The sequence below is a fragment of the Aquila chrysaetos genome, chromosome 7, assembly GCF_900496995.4.
Source record: "Aquila chrysaetos chrysaetos chromosome 7, bAquChr1.4, whole genome shotgun sequence".
Classification (NCBI taxonomy): Eukaryota; Metazoa; Chordata; class Aves; order Accipitriformes; family Accipitridae; genus Aquila; species Aquila chrysaetos.
The window spans coordinates 13,008,092-13,029,939 of NC_044010.1; the positions used below are offsets into that span (position 1 = coordinate 13,008,092).

Sequence of the window (21,848 nt, forward strand, 5' to 3'; positions counted from 1 at the left end):
GCCTGTACACATACCCAACCACCTTTTGGTATAAACCAAAGTAAATTGGGTCAGCCAGGAGGAATTCTCCTCAGGAGTCCTCACACACAGACAGCATGATGGATGCACTATATTATGTACATAGTACGCTGCTACGGAGGTAAATCCTTTCCCTCATCTCGATACACCAGGCTGATGCAAAAGACTTAATACTGGAATAATATCATCTATCCAATGGTGCTTGGAGTATCTCATAGAGAAAATCAGTGTTATTGTTGCATTTCATAGAGAAGTGACTTGGTCAAGATCACCTAGAAAGATGCTAATTGGAAAAGTTGCTTACATAACACTGTGCAAAGAAGAACCGCAGAAAAACTTAATAATTTAGACAAGTCTAATTTGGAATTATGTTGTTTTAATGGTGCATCTGTATGAACTTAAATATACGTATAAGTGATTTGTGGAGTCAGAGCCCATGTGTACTGTAAGTGCATACACTACTTTACATTTACCAATGTACAACAAGCAGTTTTTCTTGGGAAGACTGCTCTGTAAAATTGAAATTTAAGTGATGTTTTTTTCTGGCCTCATCCACTGAGGCACATTTTACACTTATTTTTTTTTAAGTGGTAGGTGGTTTGCCTGTATTCCCTTTTAGTTTTCCCAAATGATAATTCCCTGCTTTCACCTGGTTCTAAGAGTCATTAGTGGGTGACAGCTATCTGAGGCATCCATACAGCTCTTCTGTCCTGTCTGTTTGAACTGCCATGTTTCACATGTGTTATCAAGACATTGCTATTGTGCAGATACAGATTAGTTCTTGAGACTGATTTTTCTGCTTCACCAGCTCTTTTGTAGCTGCCAGAACTAATTGCTTACATTACATTACCAATCTGTGCCTCTATCACTCCTTGGATGATGCCATCCGTTGGAATACAGCTGCATACTTAAGTGCACTTTTTAACTACTTCTTACTATTCCTGCCCATGTTTACAACTGACAGAATTGTCCCTGATTTTTCTCTGGCCTCCACTACTTGCCAGAAATTGTATAATGGTTGCACTGATTCATTCGCCTTTTCTACCTCTAAAATTTTCTGAATTTTCAGTCACTTAATGCGAGTTAAACAGAGCTATCTATAAATTCTGTATAAAGAAGCTTTGCTTTCTGAGACTAGGTAAAGTTGCTCAGTAGCAACATTGTCATGACCAGTGATATTTAGAAAACTTAAAACTTAAAGGCACAATGAAAAACTGGAAATATGTCAAAGCCTATACTACCTACATAATAAAAGCCTTTTTTGTTATGGCCCAGCTGTATTGCTTCTTCATTCCAAGACATAATAACCCAATATCCACTAACAGTGATATGCTTTGACACCGACACTGGCTGTCAATATAAATTGCTGGATGATGCCTGCACATGTTCAACTACTCATGTTAATGTTAGCTAAATATTTTCTAATAACTCAAGAGAAATATTTCGTATGATACTTACCGTTCCTACCTAATATGTATTCAGAAGGAAAATTATAGTCTTGCTGAACAAAGTAAATGAATGCATGTACGTCTGTGTATTTGCATTTGAGAAAAAACAGTCCAAGATTTTAATATTTCTTTTTAGATTTACAGGGTTGGTCAGGAGTATGAAGAACTTAGTTTTTATCTGTTCTTTACATCACTGATACATCAGGCTGTTGTTTTAATGTTGAAGATTAGTTATTAATAATTATAATAATAATAGCCATGATACACTTTAACACCATGTGAATAAAACACAGTTCTGTAAATGGCATAAGAGTAAGATCGTGCTGAGTTTGGTGACTGGAGATTTGCTGCAAGTTTTAAATCCTGCATAATGAAATCCAAAGTACTGATGTAAAGATTCTCTCAACATTTGTAGCAACTATTTGAATAGCATTCATTGTTGGGGGATAACATTTTTGATGCCAAGCAGAACGTTTTTTTTCCCATAAAAAGTGATATAGAATAGCTTTTAAGTGTAAAATATGTCATTTGTTCATAATCCCAGGTTTCATCATTGCAGGTTGTGTGGACATTAGTTGACCTTTTATTTTGAAGAAAGAACATCCCTGTTCTACATACTATCCAATACTTGTTAAATAACATTAAATGTGGCACTCGGAGTAATTTGTTCTAGCATCGGCTTTTTCAAGACACATGATGCAGACCAATTAGTGACTTGGGACACACATCTGAAGGCATTTTGCTGGCTTATTTGGTATCTATCTGAATTATCAGACTTGTACGCAGGGAGCTGAGTTTGTTCTTGAGTAAGGATTGAGATCAAAGTGACAATTTTGGGTAACGCACATACTTTTGTTCTTGTGATATTTAATTCCAAAGGCTTTCAACTTTCTTCATCATTCCTTCAGCTTCTACCCACCTATCCCTTTCCTTTTCTTGGTTGCTAATATGTGGAACCTGATGCTTTTCCCAATTAACATTACACTTCTCTAACCTGAACAATTTTCTACCTTTTACTTAGCTGTGAGGTGAGGCACGTACTATATCTCTCAGGCTATTGCCAACCAAATGCTTTGCTGACCAGTTCTAAATTTCAGCTCATATGAGGAGTGTTTCCAAACTCGCACACAAGGAAGTACAATTTTCTGATGTGGGATGATGTAAACAGGGTCTCACATAGATGGTGGGTTTCCCAACTTTATCCCTACCACAGAAAATATAGGGCAAAGGCAGAGGAGGAGAGAGGCTCATCAGAAGGAAGGCTGTTGAAGTCATGAACTAGAATAAACATCACAACTAAGTTGTACTGTGATTTCCTACAGACTATATCTGCTCTCAGATCATTGCAGCTATTTCCTTATGGGAAGTGGGGAGTAGAATTTATTCCAGTAGTTCCAGAATTAGATTTCTCAAAGGGAGAAAGGAGTGGGGGGAAACACAAACCACTGTGGTTATATTGGATGCTGATTTAATTTACGTTTGTGGTGATTGGATTGCAGTAATTTCCCTTGGGAGCAGCTCCTGAGATAATAATTTCAAAAGAGAAGCTTAGCAATGGCGAGCTGAGAACTTCCTGAAACAGAATGGCCTACAGAAAAAAAATGTCTTTTTAAAGGTACGTGGGTTCAGCCAAATTTAATAGGAATTCAATGAAAAAGAGAGCATGGAGAGACTGTCTCACAGGCAAAGCTGGTTCATTTGTGGGAAAACTCTGTGATCAGAAAATTGTTTGCTATAAAATGATCTTCCAGGGAACAACATTCTATATTCTTTAAAAAGATCTGTGGGAAATTTGGGAGAGAGATTAATGAAGAGCCTGGTGTATTTTCTTTTCACTGATCTATGTCAAGTATTAAAAACTCTGGGCACCTCTAAAGTTCTTGAAGACAAGAGTGGACAGGGTTTGGCCAGGAATCACATGATATGCCTAGGAATTAAACATCAAGTCCTGATCCTGGTTTTGATTTCTGCCCACTTTTGTGCCAGTGTTGTCACCTGTCACCCTACAGAGGAGGAGTTTCAGTCCTCCTCTAGAGCTGGAGGGCTTCAACCCAGTCTGCCGTGGCCCACCTCATCAGCTATTAGACACTTTTATGAATAACAAAAGAGGGAAAGGCTGCAAGTAATAAGGGTTCTGATTAATGCTAGGACGAACAAAGAATGAAGCCAAACAAAACAAGGAAAAATTTAATTATCTGTCTTGGAGCAGGGTGTCAGAGTGTGTTTGGGCCAGATTCGCAGTATGTTTGGGCTGTGTTTTCTGGTTGGACAACACAACAGAGCTGCAAAATCCACCTGATCTGAAGGCCCAGCATAGTAGTGATTCTGGCTCTGTTACAAAATCACCTTTGGTATCTCTGTTAATTAGTCAGCAGGGCTGTCATGCTGCCTTAGCTATGATTCATTTGTTAAACTCGCTTTCATGCTAAAAATAGCCTCCTCTTGTTAGCCCTGGCTTCAATAGGACAACTTTTACTTGACTTGCAATGCTGTGTGAATAGGTAGAAATGAGCTACTATGACAATACTGGATGGGCTTGTATAAAGTCAAGCCAGATGTACTCGTAGCAAGGAAGGTAGGGGAAGTACTTTGTGTTGCACAAGAGAAAACCCTCAGGGAAACCTTACTTCATCTATTCCTAGCTGCTTGCTTCTTTTACATCCCTTGCAGACTGACTGCTGTGAACCCACGTTAACACTTGTGGTGCCCTTAAAATCAAAAGATACCTCTAATTCACTCTGTACAAAAAGGAAAACATTTCCATTGTGTTTAGTAAGCGCTAGCTCATTCCCTGTTTCTCAGAGTCTGTCCCACATGGACTGCTGTGGATCAATCTTCATGATGGCTGATTACCTCATCACCCTGGCTGGCCAGGTGTCCGGTATTGGCAGCTGAGCAGATCAATAAGAGACACATCACATCAAGATAGATGAGGTGGCAGGCATCTGCTGTGTATACAGTTTGTACGAGTCATGGAGCCATGTTTCATACTCTCCTTAGTACTGCTCTCAGTTCTTGATCAATTCCTTCACTCCCCTTAGTATTTTTACAAATATGAGAGCAGAAAAGAGAAGAAAATTTGTTTTTTCTTTGTTTATCTGTAGACCCAGGTATAACGACCTCCTGAGACCAGCAACCTTTTGCAAAATGCTTCCACTAGTACACTCATCCCTACCTGCTAACAAAATCACTCATTGTTTTCCTCTTTGAATCTTTTCTTTGACCTCTGTCTTCACCTTTTTCTCCATCTTGAAAATCCGATCTTCAGTTTCAAGAGCTTGCCTACTAGCCTTCGACTGCTGTGGCATATGACAAAGACAAGTGCTGCCAAGGTGCCTGCTGCTCTCTTGCCTATTCCCGATATTACACTACTAAACTATGGTAATTTTTTTTAAGATTTGCTCACCTAGCAGAAGCCAAGAGAGTAGCAAAGCAAGTTTTACTTTCTTGGAATATGGACTGCATGTTGATTCCTGGACTTGTTTGCTTCATTTAATTAGGAGAAAAAAAAAAAAAAAAGCCAAAACCCAAAAAGAATTTCTGGTCAATCAAAACTATAAAGTACACAAATAAACAGTTTCATTTCAATGATGGCTATTTTAAAATGACTCATGATTTTCAATTAAAATTGAAAACCTCAGAAGAAATCCTTTCTGTTTGCTTTCTTCCAGATCTTTTTTAGAACAAAGAATTTGTCAGAAACAATGTGAACCTATGAAATATTTCTGTGCTGTTGAACCCATTCTTTTCAAACTCGTACCTAAAAGCAAAGCAAATAAAAATCTTCATGTATAAAACTTCCCATAACACTGTGTGACTCCAGCCACTGCTGTGTGAGAGCTCATGGGTTCATAGGGTCATAGCGTAGAAAGGTGAGCGTCCAGGCAGGATTGTCAGATCGGCCATCATCCAGAACTGGGCTTTCTTCAGATCTTTGCTTCTTGTAAGCCCTAAAAAGCCAGGCTGATTTTTCCTTCATGAAAATAAGGAAGAATTAGTGTAGAAATGCTAGAAAGATTAGAAGAGAGCTATTTGACTACTGATGATAATTTCAAGGCTTTAAAGGTTTCAAAAATACATTTGAACCCTTTGGTAACTCAGTTAACACAAGGACAAACGCCGCCCTCCTTCGTCCCAGCCTGGACTGTGGCAGCACTTCTCAGCAGAGACACCGTGGCAAACCAGCAACCTTCCTCAAACACAGCACAGTTATACTGGTCAGGGGTCAGGCCACCACGGCTCTTTTGCTTCTGCGGTTCAGAGTCTGGGTCATGCTGATTTTTAGGTCAACTGGTTTCGACCACAGACTGCACTGGTACAGACTGAGAAGAGGACTGGGCTTTACAGCATTTTTCTCTGACCGTTTGGCCCAGGATCTGGCCAAAGCATAGCATACAGACCACAGTTGTGTGCAGTTCCCAAACCTGTATGATAAATGACTCATTTGGTTGCCAGTGAAGTCAGATTCTCTGTAAGTGTTGCCATTTTACACCACTGTACTGTTACAAAGGCAAAGTCAAGCTTAACTGGGCAATTTGGTAGCTCTCTTGAAGGAAGCCTCTGATAGGGTAAAGCAGATATGACTGCATCACCTTGCCTGGGATAGTGGGATCTCCAGCATAACCAAGATGTCCAAGAACACTGAATATAATACCAGAGTTTGAACAGCTTTCTCCTCTAGACCAGCTTTCTGGAAGATCAGACAAATGCAACAGATTTAAGTGTTGCAACAGCTGCAACTTAAGTAAGCCCAGCCATCTGACTCGCCATTTTGGTTTTGCTTGCAGGATCCATGAGCAGATCAATTTGGAGAGATCACAATAATGACATTTTCTATGTTACTTTTGTGATGGCTAGGGAACCTGCTGAACACTTGGATGTGAGAAAAGACAGGCAGAAAAAGGGAAGGGAAGAGTTAGTATTAAAAAGTGGTACAATGCACTGCTCTATTTTAGTGTAGATTTCTCAGGATTATTTCCACCTGTCCCCCATGCATGTATGATGTCTTCAAAAGAGTGCTGTCAGTTTTACCTGGTTGCTGTAGTGAATTTTTACTAGGAGTACCACCACATTGTCTTTACTAATCCCTGTTTTGAAACATATTTGGCATTAGGAGCTTCCTGGCCTCAGCATACATAGCATGGAAATCATATATCTAATTTAAAGGTGTTATTTCATCAAAGCTTTGTCTTATTTGTCTAGGTGCACCTAGACGGTGTGATCCATCTAGGTTGTTGGATAGCAATGCTTAACAATTTAAAAACCGTGGTTATCAAGAAGAAAAAAAACCACATGAAATCAATCTCTCTTTGCCATCCTGCTGTCTCTTATGCTCTTGCTGTCACTTAAAAATCTTAAGATGGAGGTGTGACCCTTACTAATACATTCCCATACGTGTCTAACACTTCTGCTTAACAGCCCCAGACTTCCTCATGCACAGCCATCCCTGGAAGTGTGGATTTATTCTCTTATGAAATCTTAGAAAAAGGTGCAAACTGAAGTGTAAATAACATTCATCTCACCAAATCGATTGGAATCTGACTGCTGCTTTTAAGGTGGATCAGAGCTTAGGGGAAAGTTAAAAATTTCTAAATAATGCTAAGGCTGGGTAAGGGAATGCTAAAGTACAAAGGCCCCATGTTAGCAGAAACTGATTTGTCTCAGCTTTTTCTGTCGTGTGGTGGGTATTATTTGAAGAAGATAAGACTTGGCTATGTGCAAGAATATTTCATATTATAGATGCAAAGTGTGCTACTTTTATGACCCTGTTGCTTTTTATTTCTAATCAATTGTCATACATACAAAAGGAAAGCCATTTGGTGAGAGATGAGCCAGAAACATAAACACTAAAATGAGAAGCCGATGCTGACAGCTCAGAGATAATTTCCTGACATGGAGGAGAATGAAGCAATGGTATCTCTTTTGCCACAGTGTCCTATCAGACCTTGAATTCATTTTCAGATGGTTTCAGAGCATCTCTCTAGCTGTCAACACATCAAGCCTGTTCCAGAGGCCATTGATGTCAATATGAGCCTTTCCATTCACTCTGCTCAGCTTTGATCATACCCTGAAAAGTTCAAATCTTATAAGTGCATTTGGGGGCTTTTTACCTATGGGGATGGATCACTTCTATTTCTGTGTTTATCAGTGCTGTACCATGGAGATCTAGCTAGCTGTGAAACATATATCTTATTATAGGGAGCATAAATATCAAAACATTTGATATCAATTGAAGCTTAGGCTCAGCCCACCCGAAGTTGCTTGAGTTTTTGTCACGTTTATGAGGTAGTATTAAATATCTTCCTGTAGTTTGTCATTCTAGAATGATGTGCCACTGAGTAAAAATGAACTCAGTGTAAAATCTGTTAATTGGCAATTTCCAATGTGAAATCTGGAACCTCTGTAACCCCATCTGAATTATCTACTGTAGAGAGATGCATCCCACATTACAGATATTTTAAACTGAATGGGAAATAGGCCAGTATTTATAGAAATGAAACCTTCCTTCATGGTACTGAAAATCTTCCTTTTCTTCTGCATGAAATGCTTTTCTATTTCATTTTTGAAAATGGAATTTCCAAGTTGTTGAATACCAGAGACTGAACCAATTACAAGGAAATCTGGGGAAAATTCAGAAGTCCAAAGCAATTTCAGATAAAAGTTAGAGCATGATGATTGGACATCAAATAGTTCTAAAAATGAGACCTCAAATAGTTCTAAAAATGAAAAAAAGAACACCCTGTATTGCAAATCAGGTTATCCTCACAAACAAGATATATTCCATAATTTTATTACTGAGCTGTGTAACATATTTTTGCCGGAATGTCTGCCCTCCTGACCTTTATTTTGCACATACAGACAATTGAACCGCATGTAGACACTGTTTTAGTCTTTTAACACTTTTTGCTGACTATCCTAACCTGAAGTCATAACCTTACCCCATTAATAAAGCTGCTAATTTAAATCATTGTCAGCAACTTACAGTTTTAAGTCAGTGAATTATTCCACTGTGGACAATAGAGCACTTTTCATAAAAAAACCAAATCCCCTCATTCGCTGCTTAATGAGGATTATTTGGAGATAGGTCCCCACATACATACCTACATATAGAAATTATTTGCATTCGCTTGCTCTAGTAAATGAGTATTTCAGATTCAAAGAACTGGCTAGGGAGTAGGTTTAGAAAGATACCGTATATTCGGTGGTTCTGGCCTTTCTTACAGGCATCTCTTCAAGCACTTACGGTTAAAACATGTTGACTGTGGGCAATGTAAAGGTACTATTTAAAGTCGTAACAGAATAGCATGCACAGCTTATACTAAGCTTAGAACGCGTAGTCAAAAATCTCTGTGTGAACTGAAGTCAAGATTCAGTTAGAACTCATCAAGTGGAGGTGACAGGAGAGGAAGGAGACCAAGGTGTGTTGACTGATTGATCTGATTGTTTGGAGAATGACGGAGCTGCAGAATGGAGCTGTAAAAATTCCAGGATAAATTATGTGGTTTTAATACTGTTCAGGATACATAAGTGCAATTGTAGAATATATAGAAAAATATAGAAAAAAATAATTTGGAATACATATAGTTCTGGTCATCTTTGCTAAAGAAAGGTAAATGTAATGAAAACGGATGCAGAGGAAACCTCATGGGATGATGAAGTGAATAGAGTATCTCTCTTCTGAAATGAGAGCTTGGTTTATGAAACTAGCCGGAAGAAAGCTGAGTGAACAGATGTGGATAAATGCGTCTAGGGCTGAGGGATAATTATCAATAAGGAGGAAGAGACAGTTAAGGAGTAGCTATTTATCAAATAGTAATGAATAAATTTAGACTGGAAATTAGAAGTTTTCTAATAATCAGAAGAATGAAATTTAGGGTTAGCAGAGTATGAGCTATTTTGAGATGGAGTTCTTGAAGCTGAAAGAAGAAATTGTCTTGTTAAAACAATTTAAAATAGTTGGGATTGCTGTTTACATGCTGTTTGTTTTGTACTGGTCCCATCTTTCAAGGGTTCCATTGGTTGCCTACGTTGTCGCTTCTCCCCCACTTACATCCTTCGAACACTTTCCCCCCACACTCTTCTGACCCACTGGAAGACCTTACAGAAACATAATAAAAGAATGGAGCTTCCCCCCTGCTCCTAAAACTTTAACACTTCATACACTGTCAATTATTTTGTATCCAGTTCACACAATATAACTGTCAAATTTGGGGTTTGAAGAGAATTATTTTTTCTGCTCAGATTGATAGGCTTTAAATTTTGCTCATTTTTGGCTGCCTTCTGCGGTACGGACACAGGAGCCTCCTTAGATTTAGCTGGGGCTTTTATTGAATTTTTCCCTGCTATGTCAGGAAAGTAGCTTATTGGCTTCTTGGCAATAATTCTAGCTTTGGAACTTTTATTGTAGTTTTTAAGTTTGTTAAGGAAGTTAGGAAAGTTTTATGGCTTCTGTCAAGTGAAATAGATGTTGTAAAGTCTTCTACAACTAAACATTTATGGGTGTAGTAGCCAAGGATAGAAACGAGGCTCTAGATTTTGTCTGCTTAAATAAATTCAATTGGAGCATTTTAGAAAAATAAAACAACCTGTTATTTTCAACCAGACCACCTAATGTCCTCTGCATTCACTATTCTTTTTATTTGTAGAGCTTTTAGCAGGACTGTTTTCAGTTTTCTTTGTTCACTTTTTATTATTTTGTCGGATACAAAGATATTGTAAATGGCTCCATTTCAATTTTCAATACGTGTCTGACAAACTGGTTTGGAGATATACTACATTTAGCGATAAAGGTCACAAACCAAGAAAATTAGTGGTAAGAATTTTTCAGTTTTATTTTGTTTCTTATGAAAAAGCTTGTGTTGTTGCTTATTCTTTGTGACACTTGTGATGCTTGTTAATGATGGAGTAAAATTTCTTGTTGCCAAAGGCTTTTTTACTGATATGTACCAGAAATTTAAAAGCAGGAAGAAGGAAATAATGTGAAAGTGTAAAGATTCAATGACTAACAGTTATCTCAATCTTTCCTGTCTATAGGACGTGAAATCTTCCATCAGTTACCAGGATGGTAACCCAGTGGCTGGGCCAGGTCACTGCCAGGTGCAAGACTTAAGATTTGGGCTGAAGCAGAGAGCCTCAGAGCACCAGAGGTCTTGGGGTCAGGGGATTCACACATTGGTGCTGACTAGAAAGCTTGTGAACAGAGTTGCTGTAACTATAACATTTTTCTTTTGGAGAATACTAAGCTTTTTAACCTATCACATGTATAGTGGGAATTTTTTCTCCTTAACTGTATGAGCTGAAGGACAAGGAAGCAAAGTGTCTTTAATGAAAAAGATTACATGTCATTCTAGTACACAGGGCACATGCACAAATTGTGGCTACCAGGAATCCCAAAACACAGTCTCTTCCTTTAATGTTGCTTCCCATTAGATTTTTATGGGAAAATAGCTGGAGAGTTTGGTACCAATGTTGAGTGAAATAAATGAATTTCCGATTCAAAGCCAATGAATGTGGAAGGCCCTGCAGCAAATCCTACTGTGTACCCTTAAATTCTTTTTTAGGAAAACAAGCTCTATTCTTTGGTATGTACTAGCTCACAGTAGAGATGCGGTAAAAAATGAAAACCACTTTTCAAACACATGTATTGCATTAAGGTAGTTCAGCCAAAAGGTAACAAGGCTATGAATTACCAAGATGAGGTCATCATCCTAGCCATTTGAGCATATTAGAAAGCACCACCCTGAGATGTTTCTCTTGAAAGCTTTGTACAGAAACCAGTCCAACAGATCTCTAAAGCTGAGCTGACCACCAGTGTTGTGAACTGGTTCTCTATTTTCAGAAATACTGCCTCTATCCTGTCTGCATTCAGCTACCACCTCTTCCTCACCCAAGTACTCTGGCTATATTTGTGGTTGTGTCTTGTTGGGTATGTCGATGCTGTCTGACTAGTCCACATAGACATTATACATAGGTGGCTAAAGGAAAGACAATGGATCCTTTCTTCTCCCTCAGTCCCACAAATCAGTAGTAAAGTGTGGGAAGCTGCATGCTTGGAAGCATCCTTTGGGGAAGAAATATTTTTTCTCTCTTATGTGAGACAGCAGCATATCATGCTCAGCAGGGCTGAATGTTGCAGAGGTCCAGGAGAATGAGGGTAGCTATCCACTGCTTAAGCCATGAAAAGAAGAGCTTATCCTTCATTATCGCAAAGGATTTTTTTTTTTTTTCTTTTTTCAATTACATATCCTGGTCTAAATCCAGATTGTGCCTAACCTAGAAGGTTACCTTCAATTAGATATATTTGTCAAGATTTTCTGCAGGTTTCCTTCAGGAAAGAGAATCTGGATATGGTAGGTTTGGCTAGGACTGTTGCATCTAGGCCAGGCTTTCAGATCAAGCCAGATCAGCCTATATTTAGAAGATGCAAGGAAGAATCCTCCTGCCAATGGTGCCAGCCTGTCTTGATCCAGTACCCAGCATTTGTCATTTTTTTACAAGCAAGAGAGACTTCCGCAAGCCTAATAATAAGACTCCATTAAAATAACTGAAACTTCTTGCTGAGTGAATGTGTTAAACTTGTGAATGCAGGAATTAATCTTGACCTAATGAATTTATTCACTTGGTTGGCCATTTTTTTTTCCTTTGATTTTGAAATTTCCATTTTGGAAATATTTTGCTGTCACTTTTAATAACAATACAATTTTAATGACATTTATTTCAGCAGTTATATTTATTTCTGTTTCAGAATTTCTGTTTTTCTTCAAAAACAAACTTTCAGTATATGCTGTGTACTTAAGAAAAAGACATATACATATGAAGTTTCTTGAAAAATTATTGATCATTCAGAAAAATGATTGGTCTTTCAACATTTTGGGAACTTTCATCGTGTTGGTTTCCAGGGTTTTATTTTTTTAACAACTTTAAAGGGATTGTCTTTTTAACCTTCAACTAGATCTTATTCACTTTAGTGGTTGCTAGCAGGGAAACTAAAAGAATATAAAGTTACTTGTGACAATGCAGGCTAAAAGATCTTATTTCTTAACAGATCAGTTAGTTAAGAGCACTGGATCACCCCATTAGTATCACAGGAAGGTGTCTCTCTAAGACACTTTGCAGCCAGTAAGAGTATAATCAGCTTTGATTTAGTTAGCACAGATTAAAAAAAAAAAAAAAAAAAGAAAAAAAAAGGTAATATTAACAGTAACCATCCAAATAACAGCTCGGTGTCATAGACACCTTGAGCTTTGTTTGCTGAAGCCTGTATCAGGTTTTAACTCTTATCCTGATCCATGACAGCTGAACAAAAGCTAGTGTTGCCTTGTTTATGTGCACATTTTCATTTTGCAATAGAGACATTCGTTGAGGGAAATTCAGACATTATCCATTCAGTCCTCAGTTCCTGTGGTGAAACTATAAAACCTCAACAAGGAGATGCCTTTCCTCAGACCTGGCATGAGATCACAAACACATTTCAGGAGACCTCTAAATAGCCAGGAAAATAGATTCCCACCCCTATCGCCTGGGTGGTGTGTGAACAGCAAAAAATGACAAGCAGCCTATGCAACATTTCTGTGTCTTTCCCTTGCTGCAATCAGCAACTACCCTAACACCTAGTTTTCAAAGAAGAAAAGATGCCTTTTTATGAAGATATCATAGGATTGCAAAGAAGACAAAAGAGTGTGTCTCCTCAATATGAACCTCGACTGTCCACCTCAAGAATAATCAGGCTGTTTACTCAGGCTAACCTCCCCCCCCCCCCCCCCCCGCCCCTAGCCGGAGATGTTAATTTCTTGTATGAATCTGTGTAAACAAGAATTAATCTCGCAGAACATGCCTGGAACAAAGACTGAGACAGAGACAACACCCAGTCAGGATAGCTGTCCTTTAGAGAATCCCTAATTAATAGTCTCATTACTTTTCAATCTAAGCTTCTGTGTCTCTCGGAGGGGGAGCAATGAAGAGGGGAAGGTCTCAGATAGTACAAGAAAAAAAAAAAAAGGCTGAAAAGAAGAGCTTTGGCTGCTGCGTATGTTAGTAATGCATCAGGGTGCCTCAAAATTGATGTTGATGCAGCCAGGAACAGAACCAAAGCCCGGTGCCAGAGGTGGCATATTTATAATGAGACCAAATGAAGGGGCTCATTAGTTTCACAACCAGTGAAGAGCTGCCTGTTCCCTCTCTTATTATCTCTCCTCCATCTCCATTATGAGGGTGTGCATGTGAAGGGGCGGGGAAGAAAAGCAAGTGTTATCATGTTTAGGCTGTGAACTGATCTGCATAGCCCTACTGGGAAATTAATGAACATCCCGGTGACTCCCTCTCCAGGCTCCTCCCTCACGCAAACGGCAAATTAGAAATAGGGCAACCTAACGGAAGCAAAATACTACAGATGAAATCTTTATATTTGTCTTGACTTGGAAAAAAAAAGCAAGAGCTCTGTAGGAAAACAGAAATAAAAGGCACTATGAAGTTTGTGTTCTTTAATTTAGATGCCTGACGATCTGTGGATCTGGGACAGGTCATAACATGCAACAAAGCCACCCTGGGTGTGATTTACCAAAGCAGAAATGAGTTTTGACCTAGAGTGACTGAAAGTCTGTGTGAATGACCCTTGGATATGTCAGAATGGCACTCAATAAGTAATTGCAAACATTTTTTTTTCTTTTACAGTTTTTGTTCGGAGACAAGGCAGGCAAATACGCCATACTAATCCCAACACAGAACAAATAGTAAAAGCAGCCTTTGCTGTTAGTGCTGGGAGAAAACATTCAATTAAGTTGCTGCAGTGGCTTAGTGACAGCAGCCTTTCACCTTTGGAAACCTAGCCTCTAGTTATCTGTCTTGGGTCACTAAAGAAAATGAGTTGATATTCTCAGGCTAAGCCCTAGGGCACATTTTGCTCACAATCACCAAACCACAGTATAATTTGGAGCTTTTGTCTGTCCGTACTTAGAAAAGGTCTAGCACTGGAAAAAAGCTGAAATTCAAGATTAGGATGTGTAAAGAATGAAGCAGCTTCGCAGAAAATTAAAATAATGACATTCCCAGCACTTTAACTGTCATTAGGTTCACTAACATGTCAAAACCTAAAGAAAACTATGGGCAAAACAATGAAGTAGGAATTGGGGAACATTCCTAGATGTTGGGAACAGAAGGGAGTGTTCATAAATGGAAGGAAAACCTTTATCATGTGGACAGGGATTTTAGGCAGCTAGAGAAGCAAAGCAAGTCTGACTGCCATCGGTGCCATAGTAGCGAGGTTTGCAGTACCTGCACTGATTTTGGCATCTCTACATCAGTCTATATGGTGCAAGGACACCCTGTAACCATCCAGTCATTCCTGCTTGTGTGGAAAAAAGTGTCAAATGCAGGACTGGGAGGGAAAGGAGAGTCCGCTTGGCAGGATGGGTCAGGTATGACCTGTATCATCCCCACACCTCAGCCCTCTTCCACACTAGGCGCAGAGACGGACAGGCTGCAAGGATGGCATCTTCAGCCTGCCTGCTCCTCCCCAGACACTTCTTGCAGTGGGCAGGCAGGGCAGCGCTGCCACAACCACCCAGTTTTAGTTTGAAGGTAACTGTATATAACTGATCCCCTGGAGCCCTGGAGTGAGCCTTTTCTTTAAAGTGAGCTCATCAAGAGTTATCCAGAACTTCCCAACTTTAAAGTTACATTTAAAGCAAAACAAAAGTACCAAACCAGAACAAGGAAACCTTGATCAGAGAGCAGGAGTTCAGAGCTGCTGGGTGAGGCAGAGCAAGCCACAAGGCTGGAGAGCAAATATCCATCATGCATTCCTTGGGGTATTTCTTTCCTCCATGCTCACTTTTTTTGTCCCAGCAGCTTTCAGTATCTTCCTGGCTTGAACAAACACGTGCACAAAGCCCATGGGTCTCTGCAAATGTCTCCTTTTTTTTGCCAGCTCTGACACTTGGCTTTCTGCCACCTCCCTGCCATAGATAGACCAGCCCTCACAAGGCTCTCCCACTTGTGCTGCAGCTGGGCCCATCACCGTACACCTGCCAGAAACTTCATCAGGTGTTACCTTTAAAGGGAAGGGAGGAGGAGAAGTCACCTTTTCCTCCACAAGGTTGCACCTAATCCAAACAGCAGCAGCAGCAGCTAGAGCTGTGTCAGCTGGGACCCTTTGCCTTTCCTACACACTGCTTTGTGTGCTGTAAGTGGTGGCACTCGGGTGGGTGAGGGGAGCGGCTGACCCGTGGCTTTGACTGGAAAGCAGGCTAGATCCGTTGTTGCCCTCTGCAGCCATGGGACCAGGGTTCCTCTGATTCATCCTGGGTCCTGTTCTGTGTTTACTTGTTTCTCTTATCATTACAGAACCAGAATGTTGTCATTTCCCAGACTGATTAGCAACTGGGAGACAGACAAAGGAGAAGGGCTAGGAGGCTGTTGAAATAACAGGACTGTCTTGTGCTAACTTACTCATAGAATTTAAATCTAACAAGTTTTCCTCACTGTAGAAAGTCCATCAAAATTCTTTTTTTCATTATTTCATTTTTCAATAGTAGAAGAAAAAATAATTTTATATGTCTGTATATTACAGTGTGCAGATATAAGCCAGAAAGCAATATAAAACAATATTGGGAATGCTTTTATGACATAAAGATTCCTAAATCTTTGTAATTCTTTTTTTTCCATGATTGTCTGAAAATGTTCTGATGTTTCCTCTTTCTTACAGAGCCCAGACCTCCCTCCCCATGCTATATACCACTTTTCTTGAAATTAGAGGCTACAGTGGCCTGTTCCTCTTAAGGTTGAATTTGAGTGTTGAGTAGAAGATTAGAATGAGACACCAATGTTTGCCAGCCACTACAACTGCTGAATTTACCCTTCCCTCTGCCTGAATTGAATGTAGGGGGAAAAACGAGCTATTAATACAATTCCTCTTTAAGAAATTCTAATGGCAAGATTTTAAACCTGGCCAGCTACCTACACATCACACCCTGCTTCCAAATGATCTGATTATGGCATACAGTAACTTGTGCAAAGGAAGCACTTTGGCAGAAACTGGCACTATGGGAAGGAGGGGACCTGGCTTGAGCATCATTATCATCTTCCGTTACGTTTTGACCACACGTTGTCAGCAAATAGCCTTTAGAGTTTAATTACATGATCGAGTTTGCTGAGGAGTGTGAAAGATGAAAGAACGAATAAGTAATGGAAAGCAATATTTCCCCCCCTTCCTTTACTCTGGGGCAGCCATAATTAAAGTTAAAGTGCTGCTGCTTTGCTGGAAACCAAGTTAGGGAAGTGAATTGTAATTGCAAACACTGTTTGTTCAGTCACTCTTGGCAACAGCATCATGTTAACTCAGTCTTTGTGTCTCCTGTGAATCCTCCAGATTGACGAAAACATCTTTTCTTATCCAATTTGTTATCACTGACTTCAGAAAGTCATTAAAGAATATCAGTACAGCAGATTGGGATCTGGATTAAGAAATCAATTATTGCCAGGAAGTACCTTTATAGACGCTAATTAGGCCTTGACTGACATTTACGGTATTCCTTTATGGTAGTATGGTCAGTTTTTAAAGGTACAGGGCAGATACCAGTGCTGTGTGTAACATGCACTTTTTTCAGCTGGCCATGTGCCAGTTCATGCTAGATTAGATGTGTGCTGCCATACCTATAAAATACTTATAAAATGTGAATTTTAGTATAAGTAAAAATAAAGTCATTGACCTGTTCATTTAGCCAGAAATTAAACGTTACCCCTGGCCCCAGATAGCCAGGATAGGCTACATTTTGCAGGATAGTTCCTGCCTTTCATGGCTGTTCTGCAGATTGCCAATGGCAGATAGATTAGGTCTTCACGGGAAGGACCTAATAGATATATGACAGGCGTATATGGGTTTAGACATCTGTGCAAGAGAGAAAGGACACGGGATAAGTAATCTTACCCCGTGAAGGATGGAAACTGCTATAAAGATCTGTAATAGAAGCAGCCTAGACAAGTATAACTTAATAGGGGGAAGAGAGGAATAGGGCAGTGCTGGGGGACTGCGCCAGAGGCAAGGTGGGAACAGGGCTTGTTTGCACTTTCTGCTTTGTCTGTGTCTGATTGCAAAACCCTGTCAGCATGATTCTCCATATGGACAAACACTGAGTCTTTCTGCTTTACGAAGCCTCAACTGGAAACATTATTAAAGCCTATGTTAACCTGCATCCCATTCCTAACCTCTGCTCTGTCAAATCCTACTCGGGTAAATATCTCTGAGTATGTTAGTGGTTTATGCTCCCTTCATGCTCTTAAAATACAACCAGTGCTACTATTTTATAACCACCCTTACTGTAAGCAAAACCTGTTTGAAGCCAACCCTGCTAATCTATCCCACCCCCTGAAAAAAAACCCCAACATCCAAACACCCAAACCAAAGATTTTCAAATAATGATACAAAATGTAAGAAACTGGAGAGGAACAATCACTAAAGAAATAAATAAAGCAATTGTGGATTATCTCAGAGGAGATGCAATCAGTATAATTTGCATAAGAACTAATGAATTTCATTAGCTCTTTATGTGACCAACATCAAAATGACCTACGATATGTGTTTAGGAGACTGGTATAGAGGTGGACATTTAAAGGAAAATTTAAGTCTGTATTTTCTAACTCTTTAGGACTCAAATCCTGAGGTTTTGCATTTGCTTTAGTTGCACTGTAGTTGCTAGCTGACTGTAAAAGCACATATGTCATAAATCCCAGTCTAGATTTAGTATTTAATTTGATACATGTAAACCATCCTGAAACATAATTTCATATATTTTGTTTATTTGAAATATCTTCTAACACTGTGCAATGTTGAAATGCCCTATATTTTAGTTGTCTATGTCTACTTCAGAAGCTCAGGCTCTCAATATAGTCAACATAGAGGAATGCTGCTTCTGAGAGCAATTCAGAACACTGAAGTTAGGGTCTATCTCTATTGATAAGATATGGACCTGAAATTCAGCTGTCTGAAGAGAGACTATCCTTCACGTAAGTGCCAAATAAAGAGAAAAGGACCTCATTTCAGTTCTGTAAAATTCTGGTGAAATGAATAGGAAGCTTGTGAATAGTTTCTTCTACATAGTGGCTCCCCTAACCAAGCACGGTGAGTACAGCTTAATGGATAATAGAAACACAGCTGTGCTGCTTATGTACAATAGACATATAAAAAGGATATCACCTTTCTTAAAACAAAAGCAGAATATTAATTGAATGAATTAGAAATGTAAGACTGAACTGAAACAGATGGCTATTGAGATAACTGATTGCTTTTTTGCATAATCTTATATATTCTATACAAAACCTGTAATTCTTTGTCGAGTGTAGAATAGAGCATGTCCATTCTATGAAGTGAAGTAGAAATAGCTCCTGTGGGAATTTTTTTCTCCAATATCTTGATCGGTTCTTACTTTGCAAAGGTCTACCTGGTTTGGTTTTACAGTCTCTCCTGTGTTCTATTATCTGTGTCACCCTAGTGTAGACCTGGCTTTTTGGTTTTTTTTGTTTTTTGGGGTTTTTTTTCTCTCTCTTGCTTCTCCCTCCTAATCTGGAGCAGGCATACTGCTTGTCCACAGGGAAGTGGAAAGGTCAATCATATTTTCACAGCAATGATGCAAGATTCACTCTTCCACAGATTTAACTGTGGCAGGGTTTTTCAGACCTCTTTATCTCCAATCAGTTATTAACAGCTTTACATAATGTAAAATATGCTTCGATACCAATAAATATCCCTCCTTGATTTTTAAATGCAGCTTATAGTGAAGTTCTGAATCAAAAGCAAATATCCCTCAAATGTGTCTAATCTGAGCCTATCTCGGTGTAAGTTAAAAATTTTCCCCAAAACAGTAACAATGAAGGATGCAGGACCATTACACCTCAAGAAAACCAGCATCTTGCCTTCAGGATAAAATTTTGATTTAGTGCCTACCTTTGGCTGTGTGATTCTGAGGCCTGTAATACATTGATAGAGTGGAAAGCTACCTCAGTAACATGCTGCAAAACTCACAGTTCAAATCCATGTAGGTATAAATGTATCTTTACATAGATATAAGTGACAAAGAACTGTGCAGTCCAAAAGCAAAATTCACAGCCTATAGGTCTCTCTTGGAGCACTGGCAAAAGCTGAAATTGCCAGAATTGTAAGATAAGAGAGTAATGCAGGATTTGTTTCTCAAGGTCTAATGATCTCATTGAATATGAGTCATGTGGATCAATAGCAAGTTAAAAATCCTGGAAAAAGTGGATTGAATTTGGATAGTTTCTCCTCTACACGGTGTTTTTAGAATATCTTGTCACATCTTGCAGAATGCTTGCCGATGTGATGGCACGTATTCTCTTGGCGCCAGCAGCTCTGACTATTGCAAGTGAGCAAGCAGAAAACAAAAATATTTGGGACTTTCAGTAGCAAACTGCACATTATCATCACGTCTCAAAACGTAAGCAATTTCTGTGGAAGGTGTGAGGAGAGAAGAGCAAAAATATCAGTCTGCATCTGAGGGGGGTGTTACAACTATAATTACTGTTACGACTGTAACTGTGGCAGGGGCTGTAACAACTATAATTAAATGGTTGTGTCTGAACATGGGTGTAAACTGATTCAGGAAGCTTGTGGGTTCTGCTGAGGATGCAAAACTGTGAGGTAGGCTGCTGAAACGGGTCCAGGTTCCTTTCTGTGTCAGTGGCAGAAGAGGTGAAGGAGGGGAATAGCTGCTGCTTGCTGAACTCCGGTAACTTCCAGTTCTCGAGAAGTGTTTTTCATGCCTGTGTGTGTGTTTTCTAGGCTCCGTTACAATTTGTGCGGGGAAAGTTTTTCAAGAGGAACTAACAGATAGGAGCAGGTGCAAAGAGCTATAGTATTTCCATTGCCTCCATAAGGAGTTGAAAACAGCAGGAACAGCAATTGCCAGCATGCAGTTTCTGGAGTGTATTATGGACCTCCTTATTTATTTGTGAGTTTATTAGAATGTGCTGTTGGTCTGTGTTTAGGCTGGAAAGCTAAATGATAATCAGTCCTTCAAGAAAATACATTTCTCTTCATGGCATAAGTCTCCCTAACCGCTGCTTTTTTTTTTTTTTTTTTAAATAAATGTTTCTCTAACCCACCAAGTGTACAGCGTAGACTGAAGCAGTGAACCACAATTTCTGGAAGCATAGGAATGCTCCTGACTGTACTGCGTGTCTCTAAAGAATACATTAGAGTTGCACTCCACAAAAGGGGGCACCTCCTGAGATAGCGGCCCCGTTAATTACCCTGCCGGTTTCTATTGCGTTCATTCCACTGGCGTACGAGGAAGACAAGGAAGCAATGACAGATGGGCAAGCACAAAAGCTGTGAGAAGTCAGTGATGCTCAGGGTTTTTGCAAGTGTGATAATGACCTCAAGATGATCTGATTTTTGTAAAGAGAGGCTTGTTCTGCAATTGTCATCACCATAGTCTCACACCAGAAAAGGCTTGCTTTTTATATTTATACATCTCCACTTCCTCTCCTGTTTTCTGCCAGTCGCATTTCCCATACTTCTAAACAACACAAATTACAAAAACTAATGTTAATTCACAGTGTCTCTAACAATCAGAGTAGGAAGAGTTGGGAACAAGTTTTAGTCCAGACTCTTCTGCTGACTGTGAGGGACCTAATTTCAGTTTCTTCTTCTGTAAAACAAGAATGATTCACCACTGCAGATTTTTTAAAATGAATAGTGATGTGTAGGTAAAGAGTAGAAATAATATTTGTTTATCATGAAAGCTGCAGTTCAATTGTACTTAGAAGTTTTCTAATGTGAATGCCATGATTTTGTATGCTTGGAATGCATTCAAAAATCCCCATCCCTTTCTCATGTAAATTCATTTAATACATCTGAATCAGTGTAGAATATCTTTAAGAACACTTTAACTCATCCGGTTTAAGATGTGTTTTGTCTGAAAATAGACAAAAATCAGTAGTGCGAGCTAATATTTGTTTGTATTTTTGTCCCTATTTGAAAACAATCAAGCTTTAAACAAATATGTAAACCAAATGACTAGGTCAAGTAACTGAATAAGCAATGAACAACCCTTTTAAAATCTGCTGCAAATTTTGATTGTCTTTTATTTAGCAGTTAAGATGAACACAGGTGAAATATTTGATAAGTGCAAGGAGTCACTTATGGTTTGACTAAGGGACAGTAGAGCAAGCAGCTGGCTTGAGGTGCTACAGTGCCCCAGCCTGTACTGTATTTCAGGCCAAGTTCCTCTTCTTTACCCTAACCTCACTAGACCAGCTCCCTAAACCTTGCCTTGCTAAGGTCCACATTAATTTCATGCTGTTGTTGGCTTACATGACTTCCCATCTCAATACCTGTAATTGCTTGATGGCTGTACGAAGGTTGTAAATATT

General features: G+C 39.3%; 1 long non-coding RNA gene across 1 annotated transcript; it reads left to right on the plus strand.

Annotated features, from left to right (window-relative positions):
- The first annotated feature begins 1,677 nt into the window (after window positions 1-1,677).
- Window positions 1,678-12,019, plus strand: LOC115344076. The gene is made up of 2 exons (XR_003924404.1): window positions 1,678-3,081; window positions 10,500-12,019. It is a non-coding gene; the product is annotated as an uncharacterized LOC115344076 (long non-coding RNA).
- Window positions 12,020-21,848: the final 9,829 nt, after the last annotated feature.